This window comes from Euphorbia lathyris, chromosome 4 (assembly GCF_963576675.1).
Source record: "Euphorbia lathyris chromosome 4, ddEupLath1.1, whole genome shotgun sequence".
NCBI lineage: Eukaryota > Viridiplantae > Streptophyta > Magnoliopsida > Malpighiales > Euphorbiaceae > Euphorbia > Euphorbia lathyris.
This window is the reverse complement of record NC_088913.1, coordinates 80,624,181-80,642,229: the sequence shown is the minus strand read 5'-3', so window position 1 is coordinate 80,642,229 and position 18,049 is coordinate 80,624,181. Positions and strand designations below refer to the sequence as shown.

General features: G+C 34.9%; 1 long non-coding RNA gene across 1 annotated transcript; it reads right to left on the bottom strand.

Moving 5' to 3' along the window:
- Nucleotides 1–16,857: 16,857 nt before the first annotated feature.
- Nucleotides 16,858–17,569, bottom strand: LOC136225706 (uncharacterized). Its single transcript, XR_010687237.1, has 3 exons — nt 17,367–17,569; nt 17,161–17,285; nt 16,858–17,080 (listed from the first exon to the last, which is right to left on the bottom strand). It is a non-coding gene; the product is annotated as an uncharacterized lncRNA (long non-coding RNA).
- Between the last annotated feature and the right edge of the window lie 480 nt (nt 17,570–18,049).

The following is an 18,049-nucleotide window of genomic DNA, read 5'->3' as shown; positions in this document are numbered from 1 at the left end:
CCCAGGCTTCCCCCCTCTCTGACATCCATAAGACCATCTGTCGTAGCTGTTCGGGCATTCAAGAAAGTACAGTCAACATCCATTAGCACCGCTCTTGTCACGACCGTATCCAAAAATTTCAATATCCCGATATAGATTATAATGCATATATTTTAGAGTATTAACTTATTGGGTATTATAAATATATTATTAGTTTTAATTTAATGTTTTTAGATATAAATTAAAAGTTTTAGGTAAGTTTTATAAAATGTCATGAATTAAAAGGATCAATAGAAAAATTTTCAAATTTCATAAAACCATACACGTGTAAAATAGTTGCTTCTTACAATTTAATTTTTTATTTAAAATAATAATAAATAATAAAAAAAAACAATAATAATAATTATTACTCAAAACCTTACACATGTCACCATGCATGTTTTAAAATAATAATAATAATAGTATAAGGATGCTTTGAAAAATGAAATGGAGAATACCAAGGGATTTTGGAGGGGGGGGGGGAGGGGGGGGGGAGGGGCAGGCGAAAAATTAGGGGCATTAGGGGCATAAGAGAACAAATATTGAAAATTTCACCCCTCACTTGGATTTTTTTTCATTTTACATCTTCTTTCTATTTTATTTCCCTTCTTTCTTCTATTTGAATCATACATATTTGATGAATTTTTACCATAAAAATTCAACCATATTCCTTCATAAACAAAAACCTATATATCAATTTTGTTTGGGGTTATGGATATTTGGAAATTATATGTTCGATTTGATGAAGAAATAGGATATGAAACAAGCATCATTGAACATTTGGGAATCACGTGAAGCATATAAAGTATCAACTATCAATAGATCACATCGACTCATTTTCGGTGTCGCACATCGACTCATTTTCAGCGACCGACGACGATATTTCGGTAACAATATTTTAGATCCAAATTATTTTAAAAATATTATAGGTATGATTGTGAGTATGTTTAGTTTAGGTAGTTTCGTTCAATTTTAACAGATTTAGATTTACTATTAATAATTTATCAACCATGGATAATCCATATAAACGTTAGACTATTATCCTTTAGATTTATTAGCGTGAAATTCGATATTAATGGGCTTTTAGCAACGTTACTAATTAAAAAGTATAATTGGTCCAAATTAATTATGTCAGTTTAAAAATTATATTTTAGTGACCGAAAATATTCCAATAAGAATATTTTGATTATTTTAAATCCTATCAAGTTAAAATTAAAATAAGTTATATAATAGAAATGGTAATGATGGATAATTGTCTTAGAAAAATAGAAATGATTACTATTGATGATTGTCAATTATAATCCACAAAAGAGTTTGAATATAAAATTAGTTGTATATAAAATCAGTACAAAAATGAGGAATATAAAATTATACAATTAGATTTATAATAATCTAACGAGGTTAATAAATAGTTAACTACTCTGATTTAGAATTACTAAGGTCGAGCTTAAAATAACCGATAAGAATATTTAACTTCATCGATACCATATTTTGAGAAATTTGATTATTGGAGTTGGATTAAATTATAAATCAGTGATTTTATATGAATTTTTGACAACTTTAGTTATTATTAAAGGAGTATTTGATTTTAAATGATTTTGTACTTTGAACAATTTTTAGAGAATATTTGAATAATTGTGCTTCTTTTGCGGAAGCCAAATGGTTTGTGGTTATGAAATAATTGTGAAATTTGATTGTGAAAAGAGATTTGAGCATGTTATACTTTTATGATTTTATATATATCCATCTAGAGTAATACGGATCGGTGGTTTTATATTTGAAGTCCATGTACAGTGAGGGACATGACCTGTGTACACAGTTGAAAGACCTATCGGGTATGGCAAAGAAGTGTTGAGTAAGACCATGCGGGTTAGGCAAAATTATGAGATATCTCGATTCTATTGTAGGGATTGATACGTAAGGGGAGAAACTCTAGGATGGATATAATGTTAAGTTTGTTGATTACGAATTTGGTTTGATAGACCGTGTGTTTGATTATGAATTTGGTTTGGTAAAACGTTTATTTGGTTCAAATTGGTTTGATAACCCGTTTATTTGGTTATGAACTCGTTTAATAAAGAGTTTACTTGATTATTCGTCGATTTGATGAACAATTTATTTGATTTCGGTTATTTTGATAAAACTGTTAATTCCAAAATACCGATATTTATTTATGAATTGATTTCATTTGTGGTTTGATTTCATTTGATAACATGGTTTTCAAGTTTAAAATTTTATATTGTTGGATTCGATAAAATATTCGTATATAAAATATATTTTAATTAGATTATCAAATAAATTCGAGATACTAAATATTGGATTATGTTCAATAACCGTATTATGAAAATAAAAATAAAAATTTGTATAGTAATAAAGTGAAGTATACAATTAGATAATTAATGAGTCAAAGTCAAACAAGATGTGAATAATTAAAGATATAACCTAAGTTAAGAGAACTACCTAAAATATGTAGAACTACGTGGCTTTGATTCCCGATTTAAAGATTAAAAGACATTCGGGATACGTAGCAAGCTTGATAGAATTATCGAGTCCAGGCCAAATAATTAAATAAAACTTTAGGTAGTCCAAATAAATTTTTATCTATTAGAAAAGTAAATTAAGAATTGAACGAGTTACAGATTGAAGAGCCGAATTCGTAGAATTCGTAGATCGTTATCCTGTTTCCTTTTCATGCCTGATGCCGTTTTGGGTCGGGTGTGACAGCTCTACATCCCATTTTCCCTAGTACAGTGAATAGACTAACATCAATACAATAAGAAAACGAGCCTTACGATGGTCGATGCCATAACTTCTCGCATCTAGTCGCATCAGTAGCCGGTCTAGGGGGTTTTCGTCTCTCGCAAACTTGCTTCCAGTCTGCCAGACATCTCCTGCTGCCCGCTATTACCTCCGCTGTAGAATTAGTCTTCTAGAGCCAATGTCGATCATTACGTGATCTCCACCAACTCCAAAGTAGCATTATAAATTGTTCAACCCGAATAGTACCGCCAGTCCTACAAATATGAAAGTCAAAAGCTGTGAAATTATATGCATCAGTCCCTGCTTGGTTAGTAACATCAATCAAGCCCACCTCTCTCCATACTTTCTGATATCTCTCCACACACCCTCAACATCTAATCCAACTCCACTCCCCCAGCATCGTAATCGATAACGTGTCGGGACACAATCTCTAACGAGCCTCCAATAGAAATACCGCACTTTGAGGGAACCGTCGGCTCCTAAATAGACTGCCAGAGACCCTCGACCTGAAGATTCTTATTATCAGAAATACCCTCAATTGCCAACCTATATGTGCTTCTCAAAGAATAACATCCATTGTTAGACCCATACCAAATAAACTGATCATGTCTCCCTTCTAACCGTGGTGTTGAACGACTTATATCCTTAATGTCTTGCTGAGAGAAGATTTACTGCAGGATATCAAAGTCCCAATCAATAGAATTCTGGATAAATATATCACATACCCGAAGATTCTCCAACTCGGCCACCATTAGAGTAGTAATTATCTGAAAATGTGAGTCCTGAAGCCACGGATCCTTCCAGACATTAATGGATTGACCATCCCCAATCTTCCACCTACCACCCTTTTGAAGCAATAAGTGAACCCCAAATGTTCCACCAAACATAGTTGGGCGAATAGCCCAATCTAAATCCCCATCTAGATAATATTTTACTTTAAATACTTTACTGACAAAAGAATCAGGGGATGACTATAATCGAAATCCTTGTTTTTCCCAGCATTGTTAAATTAAAGGAAGTTGATAACATCCAAAAATTACCCTTGGGGCATAACCACACATACCCATAGAGGGAAGGAGCAATTAGTGAAGAACTTCTCCGCCAAACAGAGAAGATCCGCTAGGTCAAGGCCATGGCGTATACCGCAGGCTGTATACCATAAAGACCCTGCCATGTGGATTCGCCTCATAAAGAAGACCAACATCCGCTAGACATGTATGGATACGTCGTCCAAGGTAGATCAATACAGAGAGTCATCAAACCGTTATCGAAGAAACCTCCACCATTAATAGTATTAATGGTTCCTTAAAGGCATTAATGGTCAGACATAAAGAATGTAGCATTAAACTACATTCAAGAGCATTAAATGAGGGATTACTACGATTGTTACAAAATCCTATATAAATACCCCCACTATGAGGTATTCTAGATACACACTATTCTAAACTCTACTTTGTGATTACTGTTTTATTCTTAAGAATATTACTGACTTTGGCATCAGAGTGTCCCCGGCCGATCCCAATGGCGCCTCACAGGGACGTAATCCGGTGAAGGAAAATCTGCAAGATATCAGAAGTGAAATCCTCTAACACCCAAACCTCCTTCATCTTTTGAGATACACAGGTGACAAAAGCCTTAATGGTTACGTTACGTTACGTTACGTTACGTTACAGGTGACAAAAGACTTGTCCTCGCCAACAACTTTTATTGTTTGCCATAAATGCTTAAACCACCAGTCTCCTCCAAGCATAAGTCAGGAGTGTGCATGGCTCAAAGAGATAGAGGCATGGGCATCCATAATGGTAAACTTTTAAAGCAGAAGTCAGAAGATGAAAGCGATAGAAGTCGTTTTTATCTCCAATAGACCTTTTAAATTTCGAAAGCTTCAGCCTCCAAGCATTACTATAAAAGCCCAAGAAAAAGCTCACTCTCATACTTGATCATCGATGAGAAAACAAGAGATTCAAGCAACAAAAGAGCAAAAGCATATTACGTTACGTTACGTTACGTTACATTACGTTACGTTACGTTACGTTACGTTACGTTACGTTACGTTACGTTACGTTACGTTACGTTACGTTACGTTACGTTACGTTACGTTACGTTATGTTACAGTTACGTTACGTTACGTTACGTTATGTTACAGGTGACAAAAGCCTTGTCCTCGCTAACAACTTTTACTGTTTGCCATGAATGCTTAAACCACTAGTCTCCTCCAAGTATAAGTCAGGAGTGTGCGTGGCTCAAAGAGATAGAGGCATGGTCATCCATAATGGTAAACGTATGAATTAGAAGTCAGAAGATGAAAGCGATAAAAGTCATTTTTATCTCCAATAGACCTTTTAAATTTCGAAAGCTTCAGCCTCAAAGCATTACTATAAAAGCCCAAGAAAAAGCTCTCTCTCATACTTGATCATCAACGAGAAAACAAAAGATTCAAGCAACAAAAGAGCAAAAGCATATTACATTACGTTACGTTACGTTATGTCATATTACATTATACGTTACATTATGCTAAGTTATATTTTGTTAGGTGACGTTAAATTAATTTACATTAACTTACGTTAAGTTATCTTACACTAAGTTACATTAAGTTTCGTTACGTTATGTTTTGTTATATTACATTACGCTATATTACATTACATTATGTTATGTTACGTTACCTTTGATAATTGTGTTTCCTTGGGACTCCTTAATTTTAGGCGTGAGTGAAGGATTCTGATCTGAAGATGATTCATAGAATGTCTCATTGATCAATGTGTCTTTAGAGATGTTTATTCATGAACCTTGTGTAGTTTAATCTAACGGTCTTCCTTACTTCAAACATCATAGTTGGTTTAGGATGAGGAAACATGGATCCTCGTATTATTCGGATAATATTAATATTTAACTCATTAATTGCACATGTTAATTTTTTAATTGGTTGACGTCCTATCTGTCATCAAATTATTAGCCCGACGCATAGATGACATCTTAAAACAGGAATTTTTTCAGTAATATTTTCATCATCATTAAAAGGCTTAATAGGTATCCAGCCCCCTAAACTTGTAACTTTTTTTCACCTAGCCCCCTCAACTTAGGGGACAACCTCTCAACCCCCTTAACTCTCCAAAAACATCACATACAACCTCTTAAACTTGTAACTTTTTTCACCTGACCCCCTCAACTTAGGGGACAACCTCTCAACCCCTTTAACTCTCTAAAAACATCACATATAGCCCCTTAACGCCTACGTGGCTCTAACATGGAATAAGTTGGATTGCACACATTAGAAAGCGCGTGAAGGTTGGCTTTAGAAACTTAAACGGTAAAAAAATCTCCTTTCTTCTTAAATCCCTAACGTTCTTCTCCTCAGAAATCCTTCCTTCATCTTTTTCGATTCCTTTAATTCACCTCTTTTCTGTCTTCAATCGGTCTCCGATTCAAGTTCAATAGTAAGTATCATCTCCTTCATCTCCTTTATTCCTCCTCTACATTCTTTTTATTCTTCTCCTTCTTCTTCTTCTGGTTTGCCTCTTTCTTCTTCTGAGATAATTCCTTTTTTTTGTCAATTAGGTTAGGGTTTATGTTGTCTTGAAACCGATTTCATGGTGGATACTCATGAATCATGTTTTTGTGGTGAATATGTTGTACTTAAGGTTTCGTGGAAACCTACAAATCAAGGAAGAAGACTCTACGGATGTCCAAATTATGGGGTAAGTTACTGGATTTACATGGAAAATTTTAAGAAAAAAATGACATGTGGCATTGGTGTGGTCAACAGTCAAGCGCGTTTTCTACATGGGTCAATATTTTGATCGGATATAGGGGTGTAAGGGGTTGTATGTGATATTTTTGGAGAGTTAAGGGGGTTGAGAGGTTGTCTCCTAAGTTGAGGGGGTCAGGTGAAAAAAAGTTACAAGTTTAAGGGGTTGTATGTGATGTTTTTGGAGAGTTAAGGGGGTTGAGAGGTTGTCCCCTAAGTTGAGGGGGCCAGGTGAAAAAAAGTTACAAGTTTAAGGGGCTGGATGCCTATTAAGCCTCATTAAAATCACAAATTTTATTATATGACGCATGTATGTTATGGTATGTCGAGCCATTGATTTGATGACAAATGACATATTTTATAATTTTGGGTTTATATTTTAGGAGTGACTCTGGAATAGGAAGAGGTACAAGCACCAGCCAGATACTCTTTACGTGGCTCGGTCTCTTTAGTTTGGGATAACTGACTGAGCTGATAACACCGATTGCAGATAGATTTTGAAATCCAAGGTTTAGAATTTTTATTTTGTGGTCTAGAATTTTATGTAAATAATTTCCTAAAAAAGTATTTAATCAATTAGTTGCTGATGTTAATTTTTTTATTGGTTTATGTGTTACATGCCATCAAAGTACTAGCCGGATAGATGGATGTAATGATGAAACACAAGAAATTTTTTTCCTTTTTCTCTAGCAGTATTTTCCATTATCACTAAATGAGAAATTTTAGTATGTTTGATGTATAGATGACGTGGTACATCAAACCAATGGTTTGATGACACATCATATATTGAAAATTTGATGACACGTCGCATATTTAGAGTTTAGTTCTTATAATTTAGAATTTAGTGTTTATATTTTAAGGTCTAAAATTATATTTTTTGTTCTATAATTTCACATAAATAATTAAATTAAAGATATTAATAACTAATTGATTATATTTAGAGGTTGTCTCACCTTTCTACAGGGGAAGGGTCGAGTAGTAAGGCTGTTTCTCTGAATCCTCCTGTGGATGCTCCTATTGGAAAAGCTATAGGAGTGAGTAAGATGAACATGAAGAAACTTAAAGTGAAACCTAAGAAGAACCTTAATTGGTTAGACTCTTGGGCTAAAAGGGGACCTTCTGGGACTTCCTCTAGGCTCTCAGGAGCCCCGAATAAATACCTGATCTAGGGTTTGGGCTTGTGTTAGTAGTCTTCCTTTCTGATGGATTTCTTTGTTTGGAATGTTAGAGGTGCGGCGAGCAAGGCAACTCGCATTCATGTTAATGATCTTATTAAACAGTTTAACCCCTCCTGTTTTGTTCTTCTAGAGACCAAGGTCAGTGGAGCTAAAGCAGACGAGGTGGTTAGAAAGTTTAAGAATTGGAATTGTGTCAGATCGGAGGCTACTGGCCGGGCTGGGGGGATTTGGCTCTTTTGGAAGCCAGGTCTTGTTAATATTGATATTGTTAGTATGGACTGTCAGTTCATTCATAGTAATGTGTGCTACCCTGGTAATAAACATTTCTTTGTTACCTTTGTTTATGTCGATCCTGTTCTTTCTAATCGTACAAGGTTGTGGGAGATCCTTCATTCTATTAGCTCTAACATGGTGGAGGCTTGGTTGGTGGCCGGGGATTTTAATGATATAGCCCTTTTAAGTGATCAGAGGGGAGGGGGTAATCATTATGTGAACCGGTGCCTTAACCACAAGCGTAGTATGGATCTGTGTGGGCTTTCAGACCTGGGTGCTGCTGGCCACAAATTTACCTGGAAAATAAATAGCTTGTTTGTGAGGTTGGATAAGGTGTATGCTAATGTTGCGGCTATCTGTAGGTTTCCTGAGGTCAAGGTGCTGAATCTCCCCTTCCGTCACTCTGACCATTGCCCTATCCTCATTAATTTGGTCAAAGGTAACCGACTGAAAGGTAACAGACCCTTTAGATATCTTGTGGCTTGGGATTCTCATCCCGACTTTAGGAATTTCGTGAAAACCAATTGGCATCCCCACTCTGATGTTCTCCTCGCTGCTGAGGAATTCAGAAGGAAGGTGGTTGTTTGGAATAAAGACATCTTTGGCCATATTATCAGGAGGAAGAATAAACTCTTGAGGAGGATGGAAGGCGTTCAGCGTTGCTTGGAGGCTCGTTTCGACCATAGCTTAAATGGTCACCTTAGAGCTCTCCAGAACGAGTTGGAAGCTGTGCTTAGACAGGAAGAGCTTCTTTGGTTCCAGAAGTCTAGGAAGGCCTGGATTCAAGACGGGGATCGGAATACCAGGTTTTTTCATCTCTCTACGATCATTAGGAGACAGAGGAATAGGATTGATGCTATCAAGGACGCTAGTGACGAGTGGATTTTTGAGGAGGAAGACATTCGTCGCTCAGCCCTTGATTTCTACAAGGACCTGTTTAGAGAGGAAGCTGTGGACTTGGAGAGTGCCCACTCTGGTATTTCCTTTCCTCGTTTGGGGGAGGACGCTATTAAAGATGCTTTCCATCCTATTGACCTTAAAGAGATTGATCTGGCCTTCTCTAGCATAGGGTCCACTAAGGCTCCTGGGATTGATGGTATCCCCGCTAGTTTCTATCATAAACACTGGGATACTGTTAAGGAGGGCATATACAGTTTTGTGTTAGGTGTTTTTGGTGGCTCTAACGATATCAGGTCGGTTAATAAAACCCTCATTATCTTGATTCCTAAGGTTGTTAAGCCTTCCTCCTTCCTCCAGATGAGACCCATCAGTCTTTGTAATGTTTTGTATAAAGCTATTACTAAGATTGTGGCTAATAGAATCCGAAAGATCCTTTCGGATATAATTAGCCAGAACCAAGGGAGCTTTGTTCCTGGTAGACAATTGATGGATAACGTTGTTATTGCCCAGGAGGTTGTCCATTCTATGAAGATTAAGAAAGGTAAGAAAGGGATTGTGGCCCTCAAACTGGATCTGGAGAAAGCCTATGATAGATTGAACTGGAGCTTTCTTCTGGATAGTTTAGCCAAAGCTGGCATCCCGGAGAACTGGAGGATTTTGATTGAGAAGTGTATCTCCTCTCCCGTTTTCCAGGTCATGATCAATGGGGACATGTCGGATGAGTTTTCTCCCTCCAGAGGAATTCGTCAAGGAGATCCTATGAGTCCCTTCCTCTTTGTTATTGCCATGGAAAGACTGTCTCACCTGATCCAAGAGGCGGTGTGCAAAGGGACTCTCCACCCTGTTTCTATCAACAGACATTGCCCCCCTATTACCCATTTACTCTTTGCTGATGACGTCATGCTTTTCGTTGAGGGTAATGAGGAGCAAATTAAAACAGTTATGGATATCCTTGATTGTTTTTGCGAGGCTTCTGGCCAGAAGGTTAACATCCAAAAGTCCCGTATGCTTTGTTCCAAAAATATGGACAATAGCTTGTGCAGAAGACTGAGTGAGCTCTCTGGCATACCTCTGACGAACTCCTTGGGGAAGTATCTTGGGGTTCCTCTTCATAGTGACAGGGTTTCCAAAGCCTCTTTCAAGGATATTTTGGACAAAACTAATGGTTTGTGTGCTAGCTGGAAAGCTAATTCTCTTTCCCTTGCAGGTCGCCTTACCTTGATCCAGTCAGTTAACTGCGCTGCTCCGAACCACATCATGCAGGCCTGTAAGCTTCCTGAGCCTGTCCTTAGTGACCTGGATAAGATAAATCGGCGTTTCCTGTGGGGTGAGTCTGGAGATGGGAGAAAGGTTCACCTGGTCCCGTGGAAGGAAGCTTGCCAGCCTAAAAACAGGGGGGGTCTTGGTATTAGGCAGGCAAAGGACAATAATAAAGTCCTGTTAATGAAACTTCTTTGGAGAATGTGACAATGCCCCTCCTCTCTTTGGGTCCGTCTCTTGTGCGGGAAGTATCGGAAAGATAGAATCTTTGGTGGCCCGAAGGAGAGGGTTGTTAGCTGTTCCTTTCTCTGGAAAGGGCTTAGTGCCGTGTTTGCTGAATTCTGTACGGGGATTGGCCTGGAGGTGGATAATGGTAGATCTATTAGCTTCTGGTATGACACCTGGATTGGTGATAAACTGCTGATTGATGTGTGTAATGCCCCTCCGTCGGCTGATCTCCTTTCCTGGAAAATTGCTGATGTGGTGGACTCGGAGGGAGACTAGATCTGGTCAAAGTTCGACTCTTTCTTTAGTCTGGACACCCTTCTTAACATTAGAGGAGTGAAGATTAGCAATCAAGAGGAGGATAAGGATATACATTGTTGGGCCTTGACGAATAATGGTACTTATTCTTGTAAATCGGCCTATGAAGCTTTTACCCCTAATAGGGCTGATCCTCCCTTGGAGATTTAGAAGTCCATATGGTCCCTCAAGATCCCTTACCGTATCAGGAGCTTCCTTTGGCTGGGTATCAAAGACAGGCTCCTTACGAATGCGGATAGGCACAGAAGGCACTTGACTGAGTCTAGTGCCTGTAGTAGATGCAGAGGCAATGTGGAAACCTTGTGCCATGCCTTGAGGGATTGCCCAAATAGTAAGAAGATCTGGGAAGGGATCCTCCCTCATCACATCCGCCCTTCCTTCATGGCCTTTTCTGAAGGGGACTGGTTCTCTCAAGGAGCCAAGGGGAACTTGCTGGCCAACATGGAGCACGGTGCCATCCTCTTTGCTATTACTTGTCACCAAATTTGGAAGTGGAGGAATGAAGAATTATTTGCGGGTAAGGCTGTCCTTATTCCTGATTTACTGTTTTTCTTCCCGAAGAAGCTCTTTGTTATTACTAAAAGCTTTGAAAGAGATTCCCTTGTTCGCCCCTCCCCGGATAAAGAGATCCTGCTAGTTGGCTGGAGTAAGCCTAGAGAAGGGTTTGCTAAGTTGAATACTGATGGCTCCTGCCTTAGCAATGGCAGAATTGCTGCTGGAGGAGTTCTTCGGGATGCTGGTGGCAATTGGATGGCGGGGTTTACCCATAACTTGGGGACGGGCTCGTCCTTTTCTGCGGAGCTCTGGGGTATCTTGTCAGGTATTAAACTCGCCATTCGCATGGGTGTTAAAAAGCTCTCGGTGGAATCTGATAATCTGGAGGCTATTAACAGGATTTCAGATAGCCAGGCTGTTTGTCTGAAGAGCCAGAATCTCATCAAAGCTATTTTGAGGCTTCGTCCTGCCTTTGAGTATCTTAATTTCTCCCATATTTTTAGGGAGCAAAACCGTGTGGCGGATCGCTTAGCAGCTGCTGGGCATGGGAGAATGTTAGGTGTTTCTACCCTATCTGTTCCTCCTTTTCTTTTGCCTTCTCTCCTAGAGGATAGGATTGGAGTCAGCCTTCCTAGACTGATCCCGGTGTAGGTTTTTTGTTGGTTTTGTTTTTTTCCTTTCCTTTCTTACCAAAAAAAAAAAAATTTTGATTATACATAATTAATTTTATATTAGTTAATGTGTCACGTGAAATAAAATTAATTCAAATTACTTTTTTCCAAAAGACACTAACTTTCAAGATTCATATTTTTCATTTCCTAGAAAAAATTTATTATGAAAGAGAAAATGAATTAGAACAAAATAATTCGATAATAAATTGCATTAATTAAAAAAATCTCTACACACATTTTTCTAGGTACCCATGGATGGGTAATACCCGTTAAAAGTGAACCCACATATATATATATATATATATATATATATATATATATGAAAATTTGAGATCTCCAATTGAGTATGAAAAAAAAAAGAATGACAACAACTTTTTCATACATTTGGTGTAATATGACTCATAAAATAAATAGGGTTAATTTCAAATAAAATCATGTCGTTTTACATATTTTTCAAATGGGTAAATGTGGTTGGAAAAAAATTCATTTTTCTAAATTTTGCCGATAACGACCTCAAAATGAAAAATTTCAAGAATTAAATGATAATTTAATCAACTTTAATTCTTCAACTTTTTAGGTTTGAGGTTATTTAGATGTTGTTTTTACGAGAGAAAAAACTTCAAAAATAATGATTTTAAAAAAAGTAAAAAAAGGTTCCATGGTAAATATAATACTAAACAACTTTAATTCTTGAAATTTTTTATTTTGAGATCGTTATTGGCTTGGCAAAATAAAAATTTAGCCAACCACATGTACCGCTCTACAAAAGAAATGTGAAAACACGATGTTTTATTTGAAATTAACCCAAATAAATATTCATTATGGCAAACAGGAGGTCACTAACCAAACACCTTTTCGAGTGTAAAAAGCAAACGGGAGATCACTAACCAAACACCTAATGCTGTTTTTCAGATTTAAAAGGCAAACAGTAGGTCACTAACCAAACACCTAAAACTCTCCATTTTGAAATGAAGACAAAATGGAGCATGAAAATAAGCAACCAAACACCCCTTTAGTAACTTTAAGGGTTTGTTTCAAAATGATCACTCATCTTAAATTTGTCTCAGTAAAAAATCAATCAACTTTTAGTTCTAACCGCCATTTTAATTGGTGAAATATCAACACATGGTAAAATTGAAATTGTATTGTACACGCTTGAAACCAAAAGGGCATCCATGCGAAATGGTGTACAATTGATTATAATAACCTTTTGGTTTAATAATTTGTTTTTTTTTTTAATTTATTCTAGGGAAATAACTTACGTAAAAAAATTTGAATTTTTTTTGTCTAACTCGTACAATAGACAATATATTTTTAATTTTTTTTCATTTTATTTTCACGTCAAATCATATGTTTATGATCTGTTACTAATGAGTGATAAAATGACTTACATGCCAAGATTCATTACCGAGAAGACAGTTTGATGAATTATTTCTCAAATCAACTTTAACAACGTTAGGGGTAAATTTTATATTGGCTGCCAATCTTAAATGTAAAATTGCACCATTTTAGATGTTAGAAGTAAAATTTTCCATGACTATAAACTTTATAACCATATAATTAGATCTATTTAACTTACAATAATATTAATACGGGAATGACATTTGTAATAAAAAAAAAATACAAAAACAAAACACATCAATTATTCTTCTTTACACAATTAAAACCACTCTAACTCTAAGAAATTAATAAACTGAAAAAAGAAATTCACTACCTGGACAGACAGTGAATTTGGAGACTAAAAAATTAGGAAGTTTTATTCCTTACTTACTATAGCAACTACTAGTGCCAAACAATATATATCAACCTTCCTCTTTTTACATTACTATCTATTCACAAAAAGCATACTATTAAATATATAATATTAACTTTTATTTATAATAATAATTAGTTATTACAATACTTTTATAAAACATATATTTAAATATATAATTAAAACAATCCTGGAATAAATGGAGCATCAAGATTTGGCAGCCATTCTTCACCCTTTAGAAATTTTGACACAGTATATTTTTCCGCACTCTTTTTTTTCATAACAGAATTTACTCCAGACCATTTCACTCGATTTTGAAGAACTGCTCCTTTCCCTGAATTCTTATATTCTCCATAAAATACCGTGTCTTCAAAATTGTGTTTATCCCACTTCAACCAACCTTTTGAATTTATAACTCCTGTCATGGAAGATTCCATAAAGACAACAGTAGATTTGTTTTTCCATGATCGCCCCAAATAAGTCGGACTTGGTGATTTTGACCGTAATAAATCTTTATCACCATCTATGTTACACTGATGGAAAGCAAAGCCGCATGGCTTATTCTTAATTCCCTCATCTATGCAACCATTTGCCGTTATAGCATTTTCCTTTTCTCCTAGACCCTGTCTAGCTAATATTTGACAATTTTGAAAAGTAGCAGGGCCTTCTCCAAAGATAAAATCTATTGTTCCATAAATATCACATTCACGAAAAAATTGAGGACCAGCCTGGATATACAACGTGTCTTGATACCCTTCAATACTAACATGATAAAATGGAGAATATGGTGAATTTGAATGAATTGCTACAGCTTGCTCATTTTCCGATCCTGCAATATTTCTCACAGTGAGATTAATTGCTAAAAAGCCACTACCATCAATTCTCAGAGTAGCTTATTGCTGAATAGTCTTGTTTACTTTTTGACTGAAATTTCCAAAGATTATAGTACGATTCTTTCCATCACCCACAATCGTAATATTTTCTTTTTCTTTTCGAACAACTATATTTTCGTTATATTTACCTTCCTTAATGTATATAACAAAACGATGTATGGCATTTGATGGGACAGCTTCGATGGCGTCGCTTATTCTGGTGTAGTTGCCTAGATTGATGTCCTTGCTTACAATGACGTTGGGAGTAAGGAAAGTGATAGAACCACCTAAGCGAAAAGAAAAAATAGCAAGAAAAAATAGAAATGTAGTCATTCTAATGCAAAGTGTGTTTTGAAGAAATAATTCCATAAGAATTACAAAGATAAGTTGTTATAGATATGTATGTGTATAAAAATTTCTTAGAACTTACATTTGTATATGACACATATATATAGGAAATCTTCAAGTAAGTTAGTTTGGAAAATTATACATTTTTAGATATCTTTTTAGGCAACTCAAATGGTTTGTTTGGACAATTAAATCAAAAACATCACAAATGGTTTGGTTGAAAAAAAAATAAATGTTAAACATTCCAAATGGTTTGCATTTAAAATTAAATGTGAAATGTTAATAAGTAAAATAAAGTATTTTTATTCCAAATCCTCAATCTTTAATCATGAATGAGCAACATTTGATACAAAACATTCCAAATGGTTTGATTGAGAAAATAAATGTTAAACATCCCAAATGCTTTGTATGAAAATTAAATGTGAAATTTTAAAATATTTTAATTATAAATCTTCAATCTATAAACATGCATGAGCTACAATTGATACAAAACATCCCAAATGATTTGGTTGATAAAATAAATGTTAAACATGTCAAATGGTTTATATGAAAAATTAAATGTGAAACGTTAATAAGTAAAATATTTTAATTATAAATCTTCAATCTATAAAATACAAAACATCCTAAAAAATTTGGTTGAAAAAATAAATGTTAAACATGTCAAATGGTTTGTACGAAAAATTAATTTCGTAAAATTGATCCGACAAAGATTACTATTAAGTTATTAGAACTTTAATGAGTATCTCAAAATGGTCATTCATCTTAAATTTGTTTCAATAAAATCATTCAACTTTTAATTCTGGCAACCTGTTAATTGGTGAAATTTCAACACATGATAACATAAATATTGTATCATACACGCTTCAAACCAAAACAGCATTCGAGTGAAGGGATGTACCAGTGTTTATTCTGGGAAACCATTTTTGTGGAGTAATAAAAAATTTATCAGTCTTGCAAACAAAAATTATTTATAGCTACGGCTAAATTTGTGGCTAAAAATTTCCATGACAAAATGATTTAGCTATGATAAAATATTCCGTAGCTTGTCGTAGCTAGAAGTAGCGTAGCTAAAGGTTTAGCTACGTAATTAATTAGGTTACTAACTAATAACAGATACATATAGCTACAAAAATAAAATAAAAATACAAATATAATGATATTATTTATTGCAATGAAAATATTTAACTTGTAGCTAAACATTAATGTAATTAGCTACAAAAAGTAAAGTTTAAGATAAATTTTACATTAGTTGTTAACAGTGTTTGTAGCTGAAAAATTCAACTTTCTGCCACAAGTATTTAACTTGTAACACAATGTTAATATAAGCAGCCATAAGATTACAAAAAAAAAAGCTAAAACTTGAATCTACAGATTTGAAATTAATTTTGTAGCAAAAATGAAAACTTATTGCTTTAAATAAAATATAACATAGCAAAATCAGTTTGTAGCTATAAATTTTAAATTTGTAGTTGAAAATGAATAATATTTTTTTGGGTAAAGTACGAAAAAAATGCTCATGGTTTGCCTTATTTGCAAATAGAGGTTCGTGGTTTAAAAGTTTGCAAATAGAGGTACGTGGTATGTTTTTTTTTTACAAAATAAAGAATTTAAAACTAAACTTTTAAGTAATGGATGACAATAAGAACATTTTTTTAATATATTTTTTTTCAATTACATTTATATATTGACAAAACACAGATCCCAAAATCAAATTGCAACTGTGTAAATGAACTTAAATATCAATTTAGTTCATATATTGTCAGATTAGTAAAAAAACGTAATATTTATAACCATATTATTTATTGTTTCGATTTAGGAAGTTTTTTCGGGGATTGGTTGTGTTTTGGTGATATGTAAGAATAAATTTTTTTAAGATAAAAATATCTTTTGTTGTAATTAGAACTTAACTGTGTAATTGTAATATTTTGTTTTGTAAATAAAACATATCACAAACCTTTATTTGTAAACTTTTAAACCACGTGACTCTGTTTGTAAATTTGACAAACCATATGCATTTTTTTCGTAATTTTCTCTATTTTTTTTATAATATTCACCATATAAGAAGAAAGACTCTTTTAGAATATTTCAATAACTAAAAAACTATACGATGAAACAAATATTAAGGTTAGAATTCATGCTGATTGTTTGCACATTGAGATTTCTGGATAAGTTTCTAATTTCTTGTATGACGAACTAGTCCATCTCTACATCTTGGTGCTTTCCTCAGGCCATTAACACCCCTGCAACCTATCTTTCTTTCCACCCTGCAATATAAAAAAGTTCAAATTAAAGCTACAAAGCAAGAATTAATCTTGACTTCCTTTTAAAAATCTTACTATCCCACCTTAATGAGACTATATGTACACTGTATGAAACCTTGAACATAAGCTTCTCGGTCTCAATATCATCCCTTTGACCATCTCGAACCGCCAAACAATCCCTCGACTTCTCAATCAATGAAAGCAAGAACTGTTTAGAAACAACCACAACATCAGAATAGATCGATAAGCCCTGACCCATCTTGGGAATAAAATTTTGATGTAGATCTACCTGAATCCTCTTGTGAATAAAGTTTTTGATGTGGATCCGATCACCATCCACGTTCCCCTTACATTCTCAACCTTCAAGTTCTCGACCTTCTCTTTACACATGGAACTGAAACAAGAGAAAAGAATTAGTTAGGGTTTTCCAATGTTAAATAACCATAAACCCATCCCTGCATAATAGAAGGATAGATCCAAAATTAAATATGAAAAAATAGAAAATTAAAAAAAAACAGAAAGAAATATGAAATCACAAAAAAATTAAAACAGGGTGGTTGTAAAGAGAAAGAAGGAATAAGACGACTTTGAGCACTAAGAAGGGATAAAAACATGAAAGAGTGACAAGAAAGACTGAATGGGTTAGGCGTAGGGACGACTTTGAGCACTAAGATGCAGGGGTGGAGACACGAGGGGGACCGGGCCCTCCCGTTGCTAGAACCACTATGACCACTAGTAGTTTCGGTCCTTTGTTTTCATAAAATTTGAGGTCTTGTGGTGTTCCGGTTCCCTGTTTTCAAGAATATTAGATCTGTGTTGAATTAGCACTCAAAAATTAGCCAAAGTCCTGTTAGGTCTTCTATAAATGTTAGGTCGTTTCCAAATCCAAATTTCTAATTTTTTTTTGGCCTGTCAGACATTTCTTAAATCTAAATTTCTAATTTTTTTCACCTATTAGGTATTTTCTAAATC